Here is a 22,905-nt window from a genome sequence, read left to right as displayed (position 1 = left end):
GAGATGAAATACACATTATTATGTAATGGGTAGAACAAAAACTACTGTATCTATGATCCTAAATTTAAAGTAAAAGAAGTGTGAGAGGACCCATAATTTAACCACTACTATGTGTCATTAGACACTGGGAAGAAATGGAAGACAGAATAAAAAATTACAACACAACAATTTTCTTTCTCACTAAAAGTTCATACAGAATCCCCCTGTCTAGGGTTTATTTTTATTTTTTGGCTGCTAGAAGCTTATTGATTTAAAAACTGAAATACTGGATCCTGAAGGACCCGCTTCTGCAATATCTAATAGGCAACAGTAATAAAGATGACTATAGATTCATGTCACAAAATTATCAATTGCTTAAAATTACTTACTTGGAACTGCTATAATTCCTATTAAGCACTCTATGTTTCTTAAAGTCATTCAAGACTTAAATGGATTCAACTCCACAACCAATGTTAAATTAAAATGGCTGAAACTTGAAAGTTGGGCCACATTGGAATTGCTTGGAATCAAGCAGTCTATAATTAATGTTGATTAATGGGCACTGCTGTTGCCTCCTGCAATGTCCTCAGGACACCCTTCTGTAACGATTTTTAATCAGTGGGTTTTGTCCCAATAAAATATTTTAAGCACAACAAATATGCAGGGACAGGAGAGGTGTTTCTCTTTGGTGCTGCCAAATCCTGCAGGCTCAAATCCCACAATTTCCACAACTGTCTCAGCCCACACAAGCTGCTAACCGTGAGGCATGATGTTAGAGTCAGCACAGCTCCATAACCTAACTGGGCGTTTTGTGATTCTTTTTTTTTTTTAAAGGGTGAAATGATTGAACAATTGCAAAAGAAAGAGTAGGTGAATACACATCCTAAGTCAGAACTGAAGGTGAGCAGTGCAACTGTGCTTTAGATTTTGGCAGTTTGAAAGCAGAGTTATAAATCAAAAATCGACTTTAAAGCGTCTTCCATGATCTGTGAATGTGAATTGTTAGTTCAAGAAGTATTCTGAAAAAAAATATTAATATGATCTGATTATATGGTAAACTATTAAAAAAATGTAACAAACATTCAGTCTAAGTCTAATAACATCCTTGAATCATAGGCATTCAATAATACATTTTTCAGTGCATTCCAAATTTGTGGAATTCCAGGCAGTTCCCAGGTATTCCGCCAGCTGCCTTTCATTCTTGAACATTCTTTTTCTTCTATCGAGGAAAGAGTTCAACGTGAGGGATAATCAGGGACTGGAGAAGCTGAAAGCATAGCCTGTTTGTTTCTGTTAACTGCATAATGCAGGTACATGCTTTGGGTTATTGCCCTATTGCACTTTTCTTCTTTTAGAATGCTGCTTTTAACTTTTTGGCCTATGAAGGAAAAACAAATCAAAACAGCCACTGAACAAAACTATCTTGTTTTTCATAAGAATACATTGATAAGGAATACATAAACCTTAGCTACTTTACACTGCAGTGAGGAGATGGCTCACTTCTGTGACCTAAACAATTCAGGATTGAGTGTCTGAACACCCATAAATCAGATCTTATCTGTTGTTACACAGTATGTGCAGTTGCTGTATTTGTACTCATTTCAATTGAGTTAAATGATATCTCACCTCTCTATCTTTTCTGCAGCACCACAGAACTGCTGCTACTTGCTACCCACTATATGCTTTGAGATCCTTCTGGATTAAAATCCCTAAATGATATGCAAGGCATCGTGATGGTGATTAGGATTTCAGTTTGCAACTGTGCATGACCTTCTATTTTTAATCCTTCGTTTTTACTAATCTTGTTGCTGTAGTTTTCTGTTATCCTATAAACTACTGTAGAGAAGTACATTAGAAATTAAAATACTAAGAAATACAGTACAGCAAGTCTCATTTCTGTCCATTTGATTTAATCAAAGAGGGGACAGCAATTTTTCCTAGCAGGAATACAGGGACATTGTCTCATACGCTCACTACAAATAAAGAGTCAGAAAGAAAATTAACAATGAAACCTTCCATTCTTGTCCCTCTACAAGGATGCCAGTTTGTTTCTTCGAAGGGAAATGGTATACATAGGGAATAGGAGTACTGAATACATAAACTTTTGTTTGATTAGATAATTACTGAATGCCTCAACATAAAAAATATTGATTTTTTCAATTATACAGTTTGTCAATAAAACGGTTACAGTTATGTGGCACTTGTGATCCACAAGTCCTTAAAGCAAGCTTTCTCTTTCTGTTCCAAGCACCATACAAAGCTTGTAGCACATATAGAAAAATAGGGGCACACAGCACGGACCTGCATTCTACTGAGATCTCAGTCATTTACCTGCTCTTTCAGTGACTTATGAGAAGGAAAACAATTGAAAAATTCTGATGTATAATTATTATTTTGTCATCATATTCTATTTCACATAAAAGATGTCACAGTAAATTATATACAGTAAATAAAAAATATATTTGACTCATTTTTTATTATTGATTACAGTAAAAATATTGCTATTTTAATATCTTGGGTTGCCAACAAAAACAGATTAGACAGTTCCTTCAACAGAAAGCACAAAACATCTCTGCAAACTACACATCTACAAAAACAGAGTAAGCTACAAAACAATCTACACTTTAATAAAGGAATAATGTACAGTATTTAATTTGCATATTTTAATTGTATCAATTTATTACAAAGATGCCACATAAGTATTTTAAACCAAATACGGTACACAGCTGTGCACATTATTACGGTTATGGTACTGGCAGTCACTTTCAACTTCAGATTACATGAATTCCTGCAATAAATCAAAGATGAGCCTCGTTTCTAGTTAATCAAAGGTAGATACAGTACAAGCAGGTGGAGGTACTGGCAGACTCATTGCCCAAGCAAATCAGGACAGTGTACTTAAACTCTGTTGTTATTCTATGATCAAACTGAGAAGACAAATTCCTAGTACAAGAAATTGTATATGGCCAATAAAGTGACCTTATCTCTTCTCTTATTTAATCAACTAAACACACATGGAAGAAGATGCTTTAATAACACAATAACAATTTAAACTTGGATACATTCAAACTGCTTGCAAAAATTCCTCATTCAACCTTGTGTTGTACAGAATCGTTATTTTTAAAAGTCAGCTAAGGACATTTATTTTCTTAGCTGAGCAACTGCGGCCTGTGCTTGTGGGATCTGGGGTCATACTGTCCGGGTTCGGGAACCACTTCTGTCGAGTCCAGGATTACATCTTCTATATTTAATGGCATAAGAACAATGCTTTCAAAAGAAATGGGGTCCCAGAAAATGGCTTTCTAAAACACAAGGCCACACAAACATAATTCTCAATCAGACAAGCTTGTTTCACCACTCTGAATAGACAAGAAAAGTAGAGGCACCACTGCATGACAGAGTGGTCTTCAATTTTTCTGCCTGCCCTTTACACTCGGACCTTTAAAATTCTCAGTTTACTTCACTTAAATGCCATTCCACTTCAACAGAACAGTTGGCCCTAATTTCAGACTGATTCCACTGTATTTGTGGTCTTTCTGTCAAGAGTCCTTATTCATTACATTCAAACACGATTCATTATTTATTGCTATACAATGTGAACAATGTGAGGACTGGATTTGAAGGATACCTAGGGGATTTGGGACCATAACTTTCAGTATTGTCACACTGAATGATCAGTTATGTATCATTCTGTCCCAGAAGATAAAAAACCCCGCACAACTGTGATTGAATGGCTGGGAAATTACACCACATCTAAATAAAATTTGAGTTTTCCAAAATCCAGTAGTGCAATAGCCACACACAAAATTACAATTAAGGGCAAAAGGTGAGGAAGCTTGCTTGTGTGAAATTCATCAATTTCAAAAGAAATCTTTTGGGAATCTGCTTTCACAACTTTGTTTTGATAGAGAATGCCTTGAGAAGGAACACAAAAGCCAAAAGCACAATGCAGAATTTCAAAGAAATATACAGTTATACCGTAACTGTCTCAGAAATTATACATCTTACCTTGCATGTGATATTTTATTCTCCTAGATGCATTATAGAGAGATAAGATAAGATCACTTTATTGGCCATATACAATTTCTTGTATTAGGAATTTGTCTTTTCGCATAACCCCGACTAGCTCACCCTGACAGACACAGATGGGGAGAGAGAAGCTTTGGGTCAGAACACAGGGTCAGCCATTTATATGGCACCCCTGGAGCAGTTGTGGTTAAGGGCCTCGCTCAGGGGCCCAGTGGAGTAGGATTCCTCTGCCGGCTGTGGGATGCGACTTCCAGCCACAGGTGCAGATCCTTAGCCGCAGAGCCACCGCAATGCCCCTTGCAATGAAATACTACATATAAATCTAACCAATATTTCACGTTTAAAACGCTGGAGATAGATATTTTTATAATTAATCCAGAAGAGATCCATACCCCTAACACCAACACAACCAAAACATTAAAACACAATGGGATAATTACCAGTCTGATCATGTCTGACTTTTTATGTGGAGAACACACGAAATAGAAAGAAAACAGGAAAACAACTGCAGACAGGTTCTTAGTCAATTATGACTGATAAAATGGAACATCTTAAATTCTAAGGAGTAAATTACTGCTGTAAAAAATTGCCAATTTGAACAGTTGTTTTTTCAGGCTTTAAGTTGCCTAAACAAACTCATTGTAAAAACATTGCTTTGCTGTTCTCTTGCCCAGCAATGAAGAGGATTATTACACTGATTCAGCACTTTGCATTGTTTATGCCTTACATAAATAATCGCCACTGACACCTTTTTTGACAGACTCTCGGCTAAACCCAGAAATCACACAGCAGGAACACAAAGTTCTCTTTCTCCTCAAAGAGTGGTCTCCACAGAGTTGGCAGATTGCAGACAAAACAACAGCCACAGTCATCAATTTCTAAGTTTAAGATTAGCCTACATTTCTTAAAAAGAAAAGTACATTGATCTTTTGACGAAAGAAAGACCTCTTACTTCTATTGTAAAAGACAATAGAAAACTGGGCGTACATCACCAAACTAAAGTTGAACATTATTCCCTGCTTTCTACATTTAACAAATATAAGAATCACGGATTTCATCCACTTTTATTTCAGCACAAATATGCAGGCATCATCTGCTTTCAAATGACAGTTGCATTAATACCACAGAAAAGGAGCAACAACAAAAGCAGCCTTTTCTCATTATTTTTTAAACATTTCCATTCAGTGAAAAAATAAATGCAACATTTCTAAAATGAAGCCTGATAACTACTGAAGCAAGTTAACTTCTTGTTTGAGAGAGTTGCTCACATCTATGCTGAAATAGCCAAAGACTTAAGTAAGGTGCACTTTTGAAGTAGGACACTAACTGAAATACAGGAATAATCAGAGCTCCCACAAAACCAGTTTGGTTTAATTTCCTTGTTTTGGGGGTGGAGTAACAAGACAAACTATTCAAACTAAGACAAAAGTGTTGGAGAGAACAGACCTTTGGAATGCTGCCATGAATCAGTTTAGTCTGAACTCTACAAATGTCAAGGAGAAAAAGAACCAAGATACATACTGTAGGAAACACTACTCTTTGCCAAAACACAGGGGTCTGTTACGCATTTTGTAGTGGAAATTGCCGTCACACGGCCCAGTGATGTCAATTTACAACATCACCATTAAATAACAGGCTATAGTGAATTCCAAGTCATGTGATCCATTTCCAGTTGATGAATTTCAACGATGCCCAGGTACCACAGTAGCTGTGACCCCTCCTGGGTTCATTATTTCATATACGTTGGTAGCACACTAACTACTGAAGTCTAGAGATGGTATTTCTCTTTCCTTCTGGGCAGGAAAACAAGCAAAGATCACCATTATTAGAAAGGAAAATAAGTGAATTGGAGACATGGTGATCACAATGATTAGTATATCCTTCTACGTACGTCTAAACACAGAATGTTACAGGGTCTCAACATTCTCTATTTAATGTTTAAACAATTTTAAACTTAAACACTTTTAAAAATAATGCTCGTGTCCATCAGTATAAGACTTCTTTATGAGAAAAACACGATGAAAGAAAATCACACTAAATGAACTGACTCCTAACATTTGGAATTTATACATTTTCTCTTTTTAATTAAGAACAACTTTATTATGCCTTATTTCTACCTCTGGGAGATAAATGTAACGATAAATGTACTCATGCCTAGCTTTCTGTATCTAGAGGTCTAAAAATAGCCTACCATCCATTTTGATATTTCAAAATGCAATTAAAATGAAGCATTACCCATTTACAGCTCCAGATTTCTGCCCCTGCATTCTTCAGTGATCTCTAGGGAGATTTTCATCTATAATCTGCAATATTATTGATTCAGGGATGCTACAGAGATGGCCTTGGAGATCAAGAAAATGAAGAAACCCTACTGTCTTTGTTCCTGAAATTCTGAGAGTCAGAACTTCCCCAACGGGTAGTAATTTGTATGTGCCACTGCTTAAACCACCTACTTTCAGAGCCAGAAGGTAAAATTCACATCATTTGAAATCTGAAGAAATCAATTCAATACACCCTACCACACAATTCAAGTGACACCATTGAGTAGAATAGCTTTTACCATGTTGAGATGCACATTTTACCACACAGTGTTTCATTTACATTGTATTCCTTTTATTCCTAATGGGCCCTGTTCACTTTGTCTAGAGTTTTAACAAGAAACAATTTCTGAACTTGCTTCAAAGATACTGCGAAGCAACCTCTCATGTTTCAACAAAAGTGAAAAAAGCTAAGTATGTAATTGTTCATTTTGGGTGCAAGTGTGGACTCTGTCTTCAGAGGTCATCACACATAATCCAAAGAATCAGACATCAGTGGAAACTTCATTAGGTCTTTTCTCATGTAAATCATGTTTTCATCAAGTTCCATCCTCGTCATCCAAGCCCGATTACCTTTTTACTTTGCAGAATCTTTATTGTAACAAATATCTATCTGATAAAACATTTCTTTTCTGGATAATCTTTTGCCTTTTAAAGGGTTTCTCAGACCAGTTATTAAGCACAAAATTGTGAACATTTTTTGAAAGGACTGTAAGTCACCTTGTCACAAACTCCCAAGCAGCCCTTCCTGCTCACTAGTAACCATAATGAGAACAGGTCGTGCAACAGATATTTCACCAACTAAATGTTCCAACATGATCTGCATACAGAGTTAACAAGTAAGTAGTATTTGTCTGCAAAAAAATCTCGAAATCAAAAAAAAAAATTCTATTGGATTAAAAGAGATGTATTCACAACCCTGCTTCTTTACAGAGTAATAAGGTCACATCAAGTCACCGGAAGTTTTGTTGCCTTGATCTGAATCGTGGAACACAGCGCAGCGTATACCTGGAAATTATTTTTTGTGATGCAAATTTGAGGCTTTACAAGTTACTGTACATTTTACTTTTATTGTGGTTTGAAATGCACTCAATGCTAATTTGTTTCTAACCTTAAAATATAAAAATACCATTACAGTTCCCCTTTAAATAAAAGCTAACATTTCTGATTGTTAGAGACATATAAAACCTTTTGACTGTACAACCCCATCATTTAAAATACAAAAGGAAAAGAAAGTGCAGCACAAAACCACAGAGAGGCCTTATAGCACGTTTTGTTGGTTATTCTATTTATTACTTTGATAATAGTACAATGTAAATTGAAATAAAGCAACCAGACAAATAAAAACATTACTGTATTTTAAGTTTAAGTTACACGGTACCTCTCCATAAGGAGATATTGGAAACACTTTACTGTACATTGCCTCTCTAGTTAATTACTTCATAATTTCTTTGTAAATACTGTACATACATACAAATAATTAAAAGCAAAATTATACATTGAAGCAACACTTAATTTCATTCGATTTATGTCAAATGTTTAACTAGTATACTACAACACATTTGATTGAAAACTGCCATGACAACGGAGTAGTTGCACAAGTTACATTTTGATTACTAGGAAACCATGCATAAAATCATAATTTTAATAATATATGTGATTACCAACTGTATGCATAATGTATACAGCTACCAAAATGTTTACGTTCCAGCTCTCAACAAGTCAAATCTGCAGCTAACTTGGAAATCCTTGTTTGTAAGATGAATAATGCATTGCTTTAGAAATGTGTTCTCTATGGAGGAGCATTAAATTGGAACATTACATTGGTACATTAACAGTATGCATTTGTTGGCTTGAGGTAGGTTCAATATTTGAAAAGCATTCTATTTTTGCCACACAGACCATGATGACTTAACCACTACATGAAAACCCCTTAACAGGAAAAAAATATCATTTTTGCTGCAGCGGTATTCTGACTCAATAAATGGAATTTACAGGGGAATGGCTTCCTGTTTTCTAACCAGAACAGCCGATTTGCGGTCCAACAACATGACCTGACCTCAGCACTGAACAAGAGACAGTGGCCCGTTAGTTTCCTAAAAGAAGTTGGTAAAAAGGGCCTTGAGACCTGTTCTCATGAAAACCAGGACACAGGCTTGTGTCCCACAAAGCTTCCATCCTCTCAAGGTGAAGAGTCTCGCATCCTAGCAGCAAGCACACTGTGTGATGCTTGTGGAATAATTTGAACAGTCACAACAACTACAGCAATTCTTTTTGAAACAACTCTAACCACCCTGTACACAATGGACTGGAGACAAAGAAATATGCAACATTAGGACTCTAAATAAATTGTCATCATCAAAAAAAAACTCTTCTATTAAGGAGTTCTCCTATGGTCAGCATCAGCTGAAGGAAACTGTACTGTTGAGATAAAAAAGGAAAAGGATTAAAAAGAAGTCATGCCATTTACCCCCTATAATACCACACAACAAGTGAAACAGTGGCTTTGCGTCTACTTACTGAAAGCTTGTACACATTTGCACTGAGGTCAAAATACATTACCTAACCTAAGCTTGCCTTCATTATTGCATTTTATCCCATTGAACAAAAATAACTTTTTTTTTAAATGAGGATTTGAGTGAGGATTCCAGGCTGAGACTAGGTTGCTATGGGAACCCTACTTGCTTGTCTGAGGCCTTAAGCACTATATCCAAGATGTATATTTAGGTCTGTAGATTAGATATATATACACACACACTTGCCATTTTTGAAGTCATACAATTCTATCTAGTCCAGAATGCACAGTTCTCTTTACATTCACATTATAATATTTGAGTATGTTTGGCAATAATGTCATAAAAAGAACTTAAAAACAAAAATATAAAGCACCTAATGAAGAGCCGATTCAAACTGTGATTCTGTGATGTAATAACAGTATTAAATACAGTATAGTATCCCTGTGTGCTTACTAACTTGCATGAGCATGACTAAACTCTTTAAAGTTTGACTATCACAGATTTATAATAAAAGTAAAACAGTCTGTATAAAACAAAATTCAGGTTTTATGACTTATTTGAAGTCCTTCCAATTAGCTTTTTCATAAACAGCATATTCTAGTAGTTTTTTTCAGTAGGTATCTGCTGTTCTCTCTGAGCATACTATTATAAACAAAACTACTTTAAAAACAGAACTTTACCACAAATTCACAGCTGATAAAGAGGGAGTTTTTTTATGTTACACAAAACAAAAAGAGTATTGCCTTTAAAGAAAAGCTCTTATTCATCACTTGTTAAACAAAACAGGAACTGCAAAGAATAAAGTAACTGCACAACACAAGAGTTACCATAGCATCTACATAAGTGGTTTACATTGCTGCACCACCCTTTTTTAAAGCAAATGCCAATTACTGAGGAAAAGTTATATCATCTCTAAGCAAGCACCAATCCCTGATGTTGGGGTGAGAGTCAAGGCTTTTTCATTGCAAAAGAAATGCAGCAGTTCTGTGGAAAACACCCAAGGAAGAATTACCATGAAAAAAATAATTTGTAATAATATTAAAAATAAACACAACAAATGGTATTCTTGGTATTAGGTAGTTTCATATCTTACTGGTTATTGCCCTCTTGAAAAGAGATTATCAATTATCTGGGGATTTCCCCAATAAAACAAAAGTTAAATGCATAACTGTATGGAAACCCCCAAGTCACATTTTTTATTCTAAGAGCAGAAATGTGCCTTTCCATTTTCAGCTGTAGGAAACTGCTTTTACCACATCATACAAGACACAGATTATACTCATTGATACATAATTTGCTCTCTTTTAAGGATGCTTTGTTGGAAATGTATAACAAGTACTGAATTGTTACTGGAAAAATATAAAGCTTCAACAAGCACATTTACATAAGCAAGTTATGTGCTCTCTCTTTTCCAAGGACTTCCAGTCCCTTTCCATGAAAAAGCCATCATTCAGGAGCTTTTCATATACAGAACGGAACCTTTACTGAAATACTAATGACAGGACCGTAAATCAGAGCCCCATGTTAGTCACAGGTGTCACAGATTAGCTACAGTATCAGTGATGTCTGTTCCATCTATAAGTAATTTTGATGAAAAGCAATTTTAACTTAAAGCGCAGACACAAACCAAAAATAATAGTTTATAGTTCTTCTTCCTGTGGAGCATACAATTGTTGTACACACATTAACCCTTTTGTCAACACTGCTCCACAGAAATGGTAAAAAGCCTCTTAATCCTCAAAGCAACTAAAAAAATCAGGATGTTTAATAGGGATAACCAGCACTCTATCCAAGACTGCATATCTCTCAAATATTGCTGGATCAGATTATCAAAACACAACACACATGTACTAAAAGAAGAAATCAGGGACCATTTTACATTTTCACCAAGTTTGGAAATTTTTCTGTGATGTGGAGCAAAACATACAGACTGAAACAAAATATACTGCTAAACTAATGGCTCATTCTTGCAAATTATGAGGCCAGTTAAAAGTCATACTGTATCATCCACTTCTCAAAATGGAGACAATCTAGCCAAGTAGAAATCATGCTTGTTAGGTTTTAGTTTATATAAAAAATTAAAACAAAATCAGTGAACCATCTATATGCCAAAGAGATTCAAGGAGACAGTCAACATGGATTTATAAAAATAAGTTCTAACTAACTTGACTTCTTTATAAAAGCAAAAGCAATACACAAAGCACATGATATAGCATAGCGTGATTTCCATAAAGGTTTTGATAAAGTTCCTCATAAAATATTAATTATCAAATGATTAACATTAAACTTATATATATAGAGAGCCTTTAAAAGTAGCTTCTCAAAGTACAACAATAAAACAGAAGAAAAATACATTAAAATATACAAATGAGATAGAAGATACAAATGAGTAGAAGGGGAGTACAGAATACCAAAGGGGAACACAGAACCAATTACTGTAAGTAAAAGCCCTTCTTAAAAAGGTTTTGATTCTTAATTTGAAACGGCTCAGGGACGGTGACTCTGACATCAAAGTCATGGAAGTAGGGATTCAAGCAAACATCTGGATTCAGTACTGGTTAATAAAACAACACATGGCAAAGGTTTAAATTGGGGTTATTTAGTTAACAACCACAAAGGGCTGCATTAGGACCACTGATGTACGTCAATGATCCAAACTACTTATCAAACTAGTCAAATGTGCAGATGATATCAACATAGAACAATTAGAAGGGAGAGAATAGGAAATTCAAACAGATTTAGACAAAATTCTAGACTTGAGCAAACACCTGACTGGTAACTTAACCTGACTACTACAGAAAGTTACATGCAAGCAGCAAAACCATCAAAATAAAAATAAACAAACACAAAGCTTGAAAAAATGAGCTATGAAAAAGACTACGGTGTTGGTGGAGAAAAATGTTAAGCTGCAATAAAAAAAGATAAAAAATAAATGGGGGATATATTTAAAAGCATAGAATTTAAATTAAAATTGTAAGACCTTGGTTAGAGTTTGTATTGTGTACAATTATGGTCACCACAGTTTAAAAAAAAAAGATAATGCTGCTATTGATTCAATCCAGATAACAGCAAGCAGGTATATTCCTAGGCTTAATGTAATGCTCTGCACTGACTAAAAAAATATATCTTTTTAGACACGAAGAAAGAAGACAAGACTCAGAGCAAACCTTCAGGTACTATATTCAAAATTCTCAGAAGTATTCAATTCTCAGTACAACAGTGAAACTCAAATCAGAAATCAGAGGACACTAATGGAAACTATGGGTAAGTGCATTTAAAACAGAGACTCTTACCAAAAAAGACACTGGAACATGCTTAGACATCGGTATCATTGCTTGTTTCAAGAAACGGTTGGATGAAACACTCACAATTAGCTACTGAAAGCCTAAACACACAGAGGTCTTCCTCTCAGGTTTAAAAAGCCAGTTTATTATGGTTCTGGGTATGTAAAGCCTTCCTATACATGAAAGGACCTCTTATACAATTACATTTATTAAAAAATAAAAGGACAAATACTCAGACTGTACCAAGCAAACTCTAGGTGCACGAAGGAACAAAAATAAAATGCCGTGGAGAAAAGTAGAAATATGCATATTATAATAAACGTTTTTGTTTTTCACTGATACTTCTAAATGTTCCCCCCCACATCTGGATAACTAGGAGAATGGTAATTACACAGGCAAAACAGTGAAAAACTCCTACCATAAACTAACACATACTGTATAAGAGCCAATCCTCCTTAAAATATTTATTTCACCACCAAAAGAAGACTTCCAGAAGCAAGACTTCTGAAGGAAGCACATGGAGGGCCACTTATCTCAACTAGAACATAAACAAAATAAAATTTAGTGTCACGTCCTAAAACTACTCGATAAGGGAAAATAAAACAGTTTAATACAAACTACAAACAGAAAGGAAATCATGGTGATCTACAAGTGGCTGGAGCACCATAATTCCTAAGACTACCGTTATTAAATTTCATTAGCAGTGCCTCTTGAGACTGGTAAACAGCCTCCTGAGTTGTGAATGATTGTACATTCATCACCTTATCCCAACAGGATTTCCTTAGCCTTTCCACTTCTATACTCCATTCTGCAATGCAACAAATCAGCTTTTGTTAGAACAGCTTATTTCATCTGCTTCTCAAACCCTGTCAGCTCCGATTCTTCGCGGTGTAAAGCATGTCGTATTTATCCAGGGCATCCTGGAAGAATTCTGTTCTTACAGACAACCTTTATGTCCATCTGCATCGTGGCACATAACCTGAAATAAATGCAAGATGTCTGAGAGCTAACAAGAAAAAAAAAACTGAAAAGAGAAATAAAGCCTCGCAGGAATGTATTTGTTTCTATTCTAATCTGTAGAAATCTAGGCCAACTTGTCTTGGTATACACTGAACTTCAAAACCATAAATACATAAGTCTGTTTACAGTACACATTTTTATGCAAGATAAAGCCATCTTACAAAAATAGATAAAAGATTGAGTGAAACAGCCTTCTGTTAACAAGTGTTCAATTGGGAATGTTTTAGGAGACAGTTAATTTCATATAAAACAAAACATGCTTCCAAATCAGATTTCTAGAAATATTGAACATACTGTAAATACAAAAGCCAGCAAATGTATTTTTTTTAATGGAGCAAAGAAGACTGACCTCAGATAACTGTCCTAAGACTCACTTTTACAGTACATGCATCTTAGAAACAAAGAGGAAATGGCACGACCTGTAACTATTGGAACTATTCGATATAGAAAGGTAACATTGATATTACATTAGCTTCACTGTTAGGGATAATTACCCATTCTTTTACAATAAAAAAGCCACTTGTACTCACATTCCCCCTTATGTGCCAAAAACTGGTATCTAAACTCATGTTAACACTGATGCAACTTCACAGTCAAATGTAGCAATCACAATGACTTCTGGGTTTGAGGCTTCAGCAAAAAAGGAGGCAGAACAAAAATCTATTTTTTTCACAGGGCTCAAAATGATACTTTACTGACTACTAGGAATTATATAAAACCAGAGAGGTTTGTTTAGTAATGATGCATTATTCAACATGAAAACAAATGGTATGTGAATGTGGTAATTAGCTACAGCTAATGACAGAACCGCTATGTACAACTAACTGCCTGTACAGTATACTGTAGAAGACACATCATTCTCTCCTGAAAGACAGTCACATCTGTCTTTGGAATTCTTGAGAAACAGCTCATCATCTTAGTAATCAACCACTAATAACTAACAATATTTTTGCGATGCTATCCAAGGGAAATGGGCGTGATTAAAATTAATTTTCTTTGTAGGAATATATTTTTAAATATAGTGTATAAGAACCTGGAGCAGTCTTCACCCAGATTTTCCCAGACAAGCAAGAAGGCATGAAACAGAAAATGCATACAGTATTTCAGATCTGCTAAGGAAATAGAGGGTAATATTTCAACCTTATGCCTGACAAAGCCAAGAAATTCTAAGAAATAACAGTCCTTCATCTAACTGCAAACCGTTGAATGATTCAGCTATCTGTGAACTTTTACCCTGTCTCACCCTACCCTACTCCCTTCTTCCTGGTGTACTCTGAAATGAAAAAGCACCGATTCTTTAACAATTATGCTACAGTTTAAAAGTCCAGTGCAGGATAGGAGGGGTGTAAAGGCAAATAAAGCTTTTGAAAACAGTTCTGATTTAACTGGGAATTTACTTTCCCCATGAAAAGGAATCAACCTTTACCTATATAAAGTAATATATAGGTAATATATAACATTTCAAAGTATTAAGCAAATAAATAATTTCACTTCAATTTCAGTTTGAGGTTACCTTGTATAAATTATACTGTAGCATCCGGTCTCTCAAGGGATTATAATTATCCAAGGACAAAATACACAACTATGCCAAAACATTTTGATTTCTTAGAATTAACTGAAAAACGCAATAGATTATTTTTCCAATTTCAAAAGTCAATAAAATGTCCGAAAACCTAAACTGACTTAACTCAACCTAAACCGTGAGACTTCATCAGCTAAATGACTCTTGTCCAACCTTAGTTAAGACGCATAATGCAAGGAAAAGTAAGTCTTACAAAACTATTAGGGGGATCTGCGCATTGGGAGAATAAATAAACGACTCAGTTTAAACAGAAATTGAAAATAAAAATTCAGGAAACATTTCTGCACTGCCAACATCTCTGCACTGCAAGCAATTTTAAAAAGTGGCCCTATGTTAGCGTTTCTTATTGTATTGTGGTCCTATAAAAAGATAATGAATATAACTTTTCATTTAAAATAACACATGTGGTACTCCAAAAATTACAGCACCATACCGCTAAGCCCATAGCTGCTCCTAACCCTGTCTTACATAATTGTACATATCTTGCAGTAGCCCAATATGGGCTGAGCACAATCTTTGCCACACTTCTGACCGCATTAGCTGGGGTTTACTATGTAAGGCAGTGCCGAATACAGCAAGACAATACAAGATTCAGCAAAGGTGAGTCAGAGTTGCAGGAAATGCCTTTGATGAGAGGATTATACGCCCACCACCCCCCCCTCTTCACCATACTTTTCCATCACAGGACTGGATAAATTATTAAAGAACACCAACAGCTTCATAACACAGGCCTACTGAAACATGACAAGGCTGGCATTTCAAGCACATGGATTCTGCTGATAAAACACAGTAAATACTGGGCACTGGCACTGCACTCGAAAAGGCAAAGTGATAAAAGACCGCGCTTGAATTGCTACCCAATATGACTGGATTTTATATTCACTTAAGGAAATGCTTTCAGACGAAACATTTAGATAGTCATACACAATAGAGGAACAGAAATTCTGCAGGCATCTCATGCTGGCAAACACTGGGAAACTGCTTCTCTGTTTTGGATTCATGAACAGAATTTTGAAGATTCTATAAAACTTGAAGACAATACAATTAAGGTACATGAACATCTTAATAAAGCAATTATTATTGAAAAAAAGTCTAAATCACCACTGCAAATAAGTATAATCTCAGAAAAATGACCTTAATCAAAAAAGAATCTGTTGCAACTTCTGCATTGATTTGGGTCTTTTAAACAAAAGGGTAATAGCATTAAGTTGCAGAAATATTACAAAACTTCCAACAGAAGGGCAAAGAAGCTCTTTTTCTTAGTCATTACTGAGTACAGCATCTCCAGACAGCACTGAGTATTGACTAAGTCACATTTCTGCTGTGAATTCATAATTTAAGGGCAAATAAAAAACATGCTGATCACTGTAATTTAGAATACTGTCATTTATATCAAGAAAAAGGCATTCATTGTGTGGTTTCCTATTAGCCATAAAGAAGTAGATATTGATTTTTAATTAAACCGCTGAAGTGATTTCTCACTTCTCCACGTGACTTTGCTATGCTACGTAGCAAGGCTACTGGCGCATAATGGCTGCCATGCATCACCCAGGATAGTGCAGGGAAGTGGGTTCCCTCATACAGGTTAAGTGCTATACATGCAAGTTTTTTTAAAAGAGAATCTATTTCATGTGCACAAGGAAATGTACAATGTAAAAACAGACAGACAATTTCAGAAGTATCACACTGTCTTCAGCCAGCGCAGAATACCTGGGAACACACTTACTAAATTAACAATTTAATGATTGGAGAACAGAACTTTCCTCTGTTTGAAATGGCCCACATTATAACAAAATACCCAGACAGAGAGTTCTTCAAGATAATCACATATATAGTGTGTGTATACTGTATAGTTCTGTGCATTCAAGCAGGAAATTTTCATTTACCATGAACAAAAAAAAAAAGTTACAGAAATGTTTCACAGAACTGATGATATAAATAGAAATATCAGAAACCCATTAGCGCAGGCTTTAAGGCTTGGATTGAAACAAACCCAATATTCAGTTGGATGAAAACTCAGAGGTCTTTAAAATTCGTCTTCTGTTTGAGTTTCAGGTCAACCTGGGGCAGGCTAGGACATTAACAGCAGGGAAGAGCTATTCATGTCTAAAAGAAGGATCTGTTATTCCAAATGAGTTTGTAAGCGATAACAGTGTAAAGGCCAGGAAATAGCCTTTGAGAAGCTAGGATTGGAAATCAGCCAGCTTGGCAACACCAAAGCACACATTTCTGTTTTCCTCTGCTTATATGATAATTCAAACCATGGATGAGGCTTCGTGGGGGTATTTTCTTTTTTTACAACAAGCAAGTATTTCAAAGACAGAAAACTGACCACACTCTAGTTACACTGGGTTTTAAATTGGTGAACTGTTCCAATATTTCATGACCTACTGTGATGGTTTTATTCAGTCTGATGGAGGCCAAGTGGCTGAAATGTCATTCTTTACCAAAATGAAATTAAAGCCTAGACTTGGAAACAAGTACAGTCATTTTAATTTTCTTTGAACATTATCTCAACCCCCTAGACACAAGAATCCACCTCAGCAATTTTAATGAGGGCAACATCGTTGTGTGATTAAGGATGGAATAAACAGAAATTCAATTCATATGTGACTTTTTCAATGTCTTTGTAGAGACACTCACTTGCTTACCCAGGCATGACCCTGTTTGTCAACTGTTTGTCAACTCACTATTAGGCTTTTGATGACCGCGTACAAATACGTTTTAAATTTCACAAGGCTACTACTGTGGATGTCAAATTTCACTTTTGAAGTGCTCTGACCTGTTCTGTTGACCGCTCTTTACATTCTGTGAGCTCATCGTGCCTTAGGCTTCCAAAAGCTGAATACTTAAGAGTTCACAGAGATCAATAGCTTTTTGCTGACTATGAGCCACTCCAACAGAATTAATCTAAAGCACTTCATGCTAACAACTGGAACAGTCCATTAATGCAAGAAATACCCATGTAAAATATTTGAACATAAGAAAAATGGCATGAAAACAATTATTCCAAGCTGGCACAAAACAAACGTCTTTTTGAAGTCTAGAGAATACGTAATCAATATGGAGTCTATGTTGCACAGGCAACTGTTTCCATAAGATCTGCACTGCCCAGGGAGTATACTGGTTGGACAGTAAATAACTGGATAAAGCTTTCATTAACTAAGAACTTTGGTCTCAAATCTGTACCGTCACTTATAACAACAGTATTTAAGGATGGTATTATCCCAATCTTTCTTAAAAAAGGAAGTTATTAACAAGGTCTGACTGTAGGGTTGCATATTTATAGTTCAGGTCTTTTCACAAATTGGTAGACCAGTGACTATACTGAATCGCAAAGCCTGCCTTAAAGGAACCTACAGTACACAGACTTCAACAGTACATAATGTATCACCATAGCACATAGTCACACAAAAAAGGAACAAAATAAAGATACTTCCAAGTCAAGCTCCTGATAAATCAAGTCAAGATAGTTCAACACTAAACTGCAATCCCACCAGAATGTTGCTGTTGACTCCCATAACCATCAGCACAGGTATTCTGACCAGTCTGTAATACGTCTTTACTCATCTCTCACGTGAAATCACAGCACACAACACTCACACCCCAGGTACTTCATTTCAGACATCTTGCTCCAACCACAATGAGAAATAACAATCAGAATCACATTAGACCTGAACAAGTAAGAATACAATGCATGGATCAGACGTGAATATTACCATGGTTATCAGAATAAACATACTGTAACTTAAGACAGCTTAGCTTAAGTAAGAAGAAACTAAGCCTATCATTTAGCAAGTCTTTAAATCACAATAAGCAGAAATACTAGAAACCCAAACACAAAGACTCAAGGAAAAAATATATAAATCGCATTTACCTATCAAATCTAATTGACATGCCAAATCATGTTTCCTTCTACACACCAATTAGGATACAAGGCTATTTTTGAACTATAAAATATACAAGAGTCACCTGCTTTCAGTGTCATTCTAATCCACATGCTATTGACAAGTTTAGTACTAAATACACCTTTTGAAATCTAAAATGAATATGGCATTTAGCAAGTATTATTACAAAAATGTCCTTTCTGTGGTAAATATCTTGAATCGGATGGATTATTTACCATGCTACAACAGGATCTACTAGTCACTAAGTTGTTAAAAAAATGAGAGAACAAAATTGCTTGAGGGAATCTCACTCTTTAAAAGGGGGATATCACTTCTTTGTAGAAGAGGTACATAAATGCAAACTGCAAGACTGTATCACAGTCAAAAAAGTACTTCCATATTTTCCTCAAGCAACTGAAGAACAGGTGTGCAAAATTAGCACACTGTGAAGAGAAACTTTAAAATGCACTCATCACAACTGGCAGAACTCTACACAACATAAGGATGTAAACATCTACCTACACATTCTAGGAGTGTTTGGGAGTTAGAAAGAATCAGCATTGATTAATGCATTTCAAAACACAATAAAAGCAAAATGTACACAGCAACTTGTAAAACCTCCAATTTACATCAGAAAACAGCCAAAATTTTCAGGTGTGCGCAGCACCATGTTCTGCGATTCAGAACAAGGCAACGAGGCCATAAAACTTCTGGTGACATGATGCAACCTTATTGCACTGTAAACAAGCAGGCTTGCAAGTACATTTCCTTAAATCCAACGGAAATATTGCTTTAAATTTCAAGACTGTTTTGCTGACAAATACTACTAGTTTGTGAACTCTGCATGCAGAGAAATGTCGGATCATTTCTGCAGTGAAACGTCTGCTGCATAACCTGTACTTAGTCGTACAGCACATTACATTAGTCATTACAGTGACTAGTGAGCAGGAAGGGCTCCATCGTATTGCAGTTCATGGGTACTCAAATGTAAGTTTGCAACAACATGGTGACTTATAGTACTTAATTCAAAATATGTAAAGTTTCTAGAATGTCAATTAATTTTGTTATCAAGATTTAATAACTGGTTTGAGAAATTGGGACTGCCGTTCTCCTTTAACTGCACTGTCCTTTGATGGAAGGTTTAACTATTTTACAAGGTCCTTGTCATACCAAGGTCACATTTGGTCATATTAATTTGCAGAAACAGCTGTTATAGATATATTGCTAAGCTACTGCCTACTTGGACAAAAACTGTGACCGTATGATTAGATCCTCGTTATTAAGACCAACTATTCCAGTTATGTCTAAAAACGTTCTTACTTTGCAGATGTTCTTTTTGAGATTGTTTCTTTAAAACATTTAAAACATTTTCTCTAGGATGTTCTTGTTCAACTGATGCTGTATGTACACACACTATGTTTAAAGGCTTAAAAAGTTAAAATGTCCAAGACTTTCAAACCTAAATCAGGAAGCCAATACACAGTAATCTCAAAAATGCAACATACAGTACAGCCATTTTCTCAACTGAAACAATCGAGACAGAAGAACAACCTTTCAATGAACATGAAAAAAATGGCTTAGCTATGGGTCGAAAGAACAGCTCGGCTCTGCGGAGACTGTGAAGAGGTCACATTAGGGCGATGAGGAAAAGGGGAGAAAGGAACAAATAGATTTCTACTGAATCTATTTGTTTTGCATGAGGACTTCTCTGATGATTAATGCGGCATGGCTGAGAAAGTTCAATTAAAGAATCTGCTTAGCAGAATCACTTGGAGCCAGCCAGGCAACAACATACAGCCCACAGAGAGGCATTATGCTGATTCCACAGATGAGCTGTGCGTGATGCACTGGCACCACATTTTACTGAGAAGAATTGCTTTGAGAGCGAAAAGCACACTGACGGTGAAACCAAGGCAGCTATACAGCAGTATTCATTTTTAGTGGGCAAAGTTTTTCTTTAGGCGGCATTGCACAGACAAGGACTATGGTCCAGTGCCCTCAGGGTTTTATTGTTCTGTGTACAGTTCCATTTGCAAATATAAAATGCAAATCCCTGAACCCTATCACATTGGCTTATCTGAATCGGACTGCTTCAAATCTCTCCAAATACAATCATTTCCTTCCCATATTAATATTTAGCATACTTGAAAGGTCTTAATGAAAATAAAAAGCAAAACATTATGTATCTAAAGTGCTGAAAGATTTTCTCAATCAAGATCATATTCCGTCTGCTTTAAAAGCACAGAACACGGTATGCAAATCATGTTAAATAATGCAAGACTAAGTAGAAATACACTGAACATTTTCAAAGTGCTCTCAATATAATGTGCAAAACTGTAATGACAGAAACTTCCTGACACGTTGTTAACGCTGCGCCCAAGTGATGCTCTAACTAAGCAATAACACCTCTTATGCTCTAACTGAGCAATAACACCTCTTATTCAGAAAGCATTAACAGAAACCAATTGCAGGTATCAAATAAAATGCCACTCTGAAAACATTTACAACAGAACGCATCTGTGACAGGCTGTAAAGGAAGGTGTAAATAAAAGTACTTACAGAAGGCTTAGCGGAGAGAGCTCCTACAACCTCCAGACTGCAGCAGAGAGATGCTGCTGCAGCAGACAAACAGAAATCCAGCGAAGAGGATTGTCCTGCAAGAGAAAACATTAAGGGATGGTGAGATGACAGTCGAGCATGCGATTCTGTGCTGCCTTAACTATGTGTGCCTTGAACTCAGGACAGCAGCTCTTATAGCTCGAGCTGCAGTAGTCAAGCGTCAAACAGACAAAGCTACTGCAGAGAAAGCAGGCAGGAGGAGGGTTATAAGGGGAGCCCTGAAACACAATCCAGCATCAGAGAATGCACTTGGCTTGAGAAAAACATACGGTCGCATAACAGAAGACGATTTTCTAATAAAATGGGATGTTCCAATAAATGTTTTTTCCCCCCAATTAGGAAGCCTCAGGAAAGAAAAACTGTCCAACCTTTATAAAGAAAATGGCATAAAGGAGTGTTATTAGTGTTAGAATTTATTTCTGTAACTGCACATGAACACATATAGTACTCTACATAAACACTCCTGTAAGAAATACTTTCCAGACATCTCTTCACATATTACTGAGAAAGATTGGGGGAAAAAAGAGACAAAACTGAAGGGATTAATGGCAAGTTACAGTAAGTGCATCTTAAATGTCTCTTTGAGATGAAGCCCTTAATAAAAGGCACAATCTTAAGTACCTATCTATCCAATTTCACAGGTTTTACACCTCAACTCTAAAACATGCTGTTTTATGAGGATTTTTTGGGACACTGTTTTAGACTTTCAAAGGAGAGAATTTTAATTTTCTAAAGCTTTGTGAATATACATCACATCTTGCAAATGTGTGGGAGTTCTGCAATAAAGCATATCTGCTTTTTTTTACTTTTATCACTAAAGAGAAAGCCAACAAAGATCAGCTATTCACTCTGTTTTTGTATATCATACTGTAGTGACACTGTTGAACACAGTGTTATATCTGATACATTGCTTTCACAAATCAAGTCAAGCAGCTAGTTTCAAACCACATATCAAAAATAGGTTTATTATCAGCTTAAACGCCTTTTTCATTTCTGTTTATAATAATTTGTATATTTTTACAGCATCTGTGTATGTAAGTCTTAAAACAGATTCAGATTCATCCAATCACAGCCTCTTTATTCAGCCCAGTGATCTAGATGAAGAGGGTGAAAAACAACGCACAGAAAACAGAAAGCTTCCTGTTATCTCTTGTGTTTTTTTTCACCAGGAGGAATAAGACAGTGAATAGTGGGTCACAGACAACAATATTTAAAGCTTAATGGAGTGAAATTACAATGCGTCCTGTGTTTGGGAAAGAAGACAATCATTGTAATTAATGTGAAAAAAACATTATTATGTTAAGTAATCCCATTGAAAAACTGGATCAAGAATTGCCGTCGTGCTTCAGCGTTGTGTTGCCAGATCAGTCTCAAATTCATTTCTGAGTTAAATGAGCCAGGCACCTCCTGAAACAAATAAACCATTGTTATTCAGCTCTTGGCAATCACCATATTTGGGGCTTCACATTTGAAACTTGGAAAGAAAAGACATTCAATCGGTTCGTGAAGTAAAATTATTTTGGTCACTTTAACTTTAGTTTAATAAGTGAGATTCCCCACCTTGATCACTTTATTCCTCAAATGAAACATCAATTAGAAGTTCACAGTTACAGAGGAACATGCGCCACTATATGATAACAGTTTGAAAAACCTTCTGTTACACAGGACCAC

At 35.8% G+C, this 22,905-nt stretch overlaps 1 protein-coding gene across 4 annotated transcripts in view; it reads right to left on the bottom strand.

Moving 5' to 3' along the window:
- adarb1b (adenosine deaminase RNA specific B1b) overlaps positions 1-22,905 on the bottom strand; it is a 173,429-nt gene that overhangs the window by 120,442 nt on the left and 30,082 nt on the right. For all 4 annotated transcript variants that reach the window (XM_015359255.2, XM_015359258.2, XM_015359256.2 and 1 more), the window contains exon 2: positions 21,175-21,269. The gene's annotated coding sequence lies outside the window, so the exon portion shown is untranslated. The remainder of the gene's footprint in view (positions 1-21,174; positions 21,270-22,905) is intronic.

The sequence above is a fragment of the Lepisosteus oculatus genome, chromosome 12 (genome assembly GCF_040954835.1).
Source record: "Lepisosteus oculatus isolate fLepOcu1 chromosome 12, fLepOcu1.hap2, whole genome shotgun sequence".
Taxonomy (NCBI): Eukaryota; Metazoa; Chordata; class Actinopteri; order Semionotiformes; family Lepisosteidae; genus Lepisosteus; species Lepisosteus oculatus.
The sequence above is the reverse complement of the archived record's forward strand: the minus strand, read 5'-3'. Positions and strand labels throughout refer to the sequence as shown.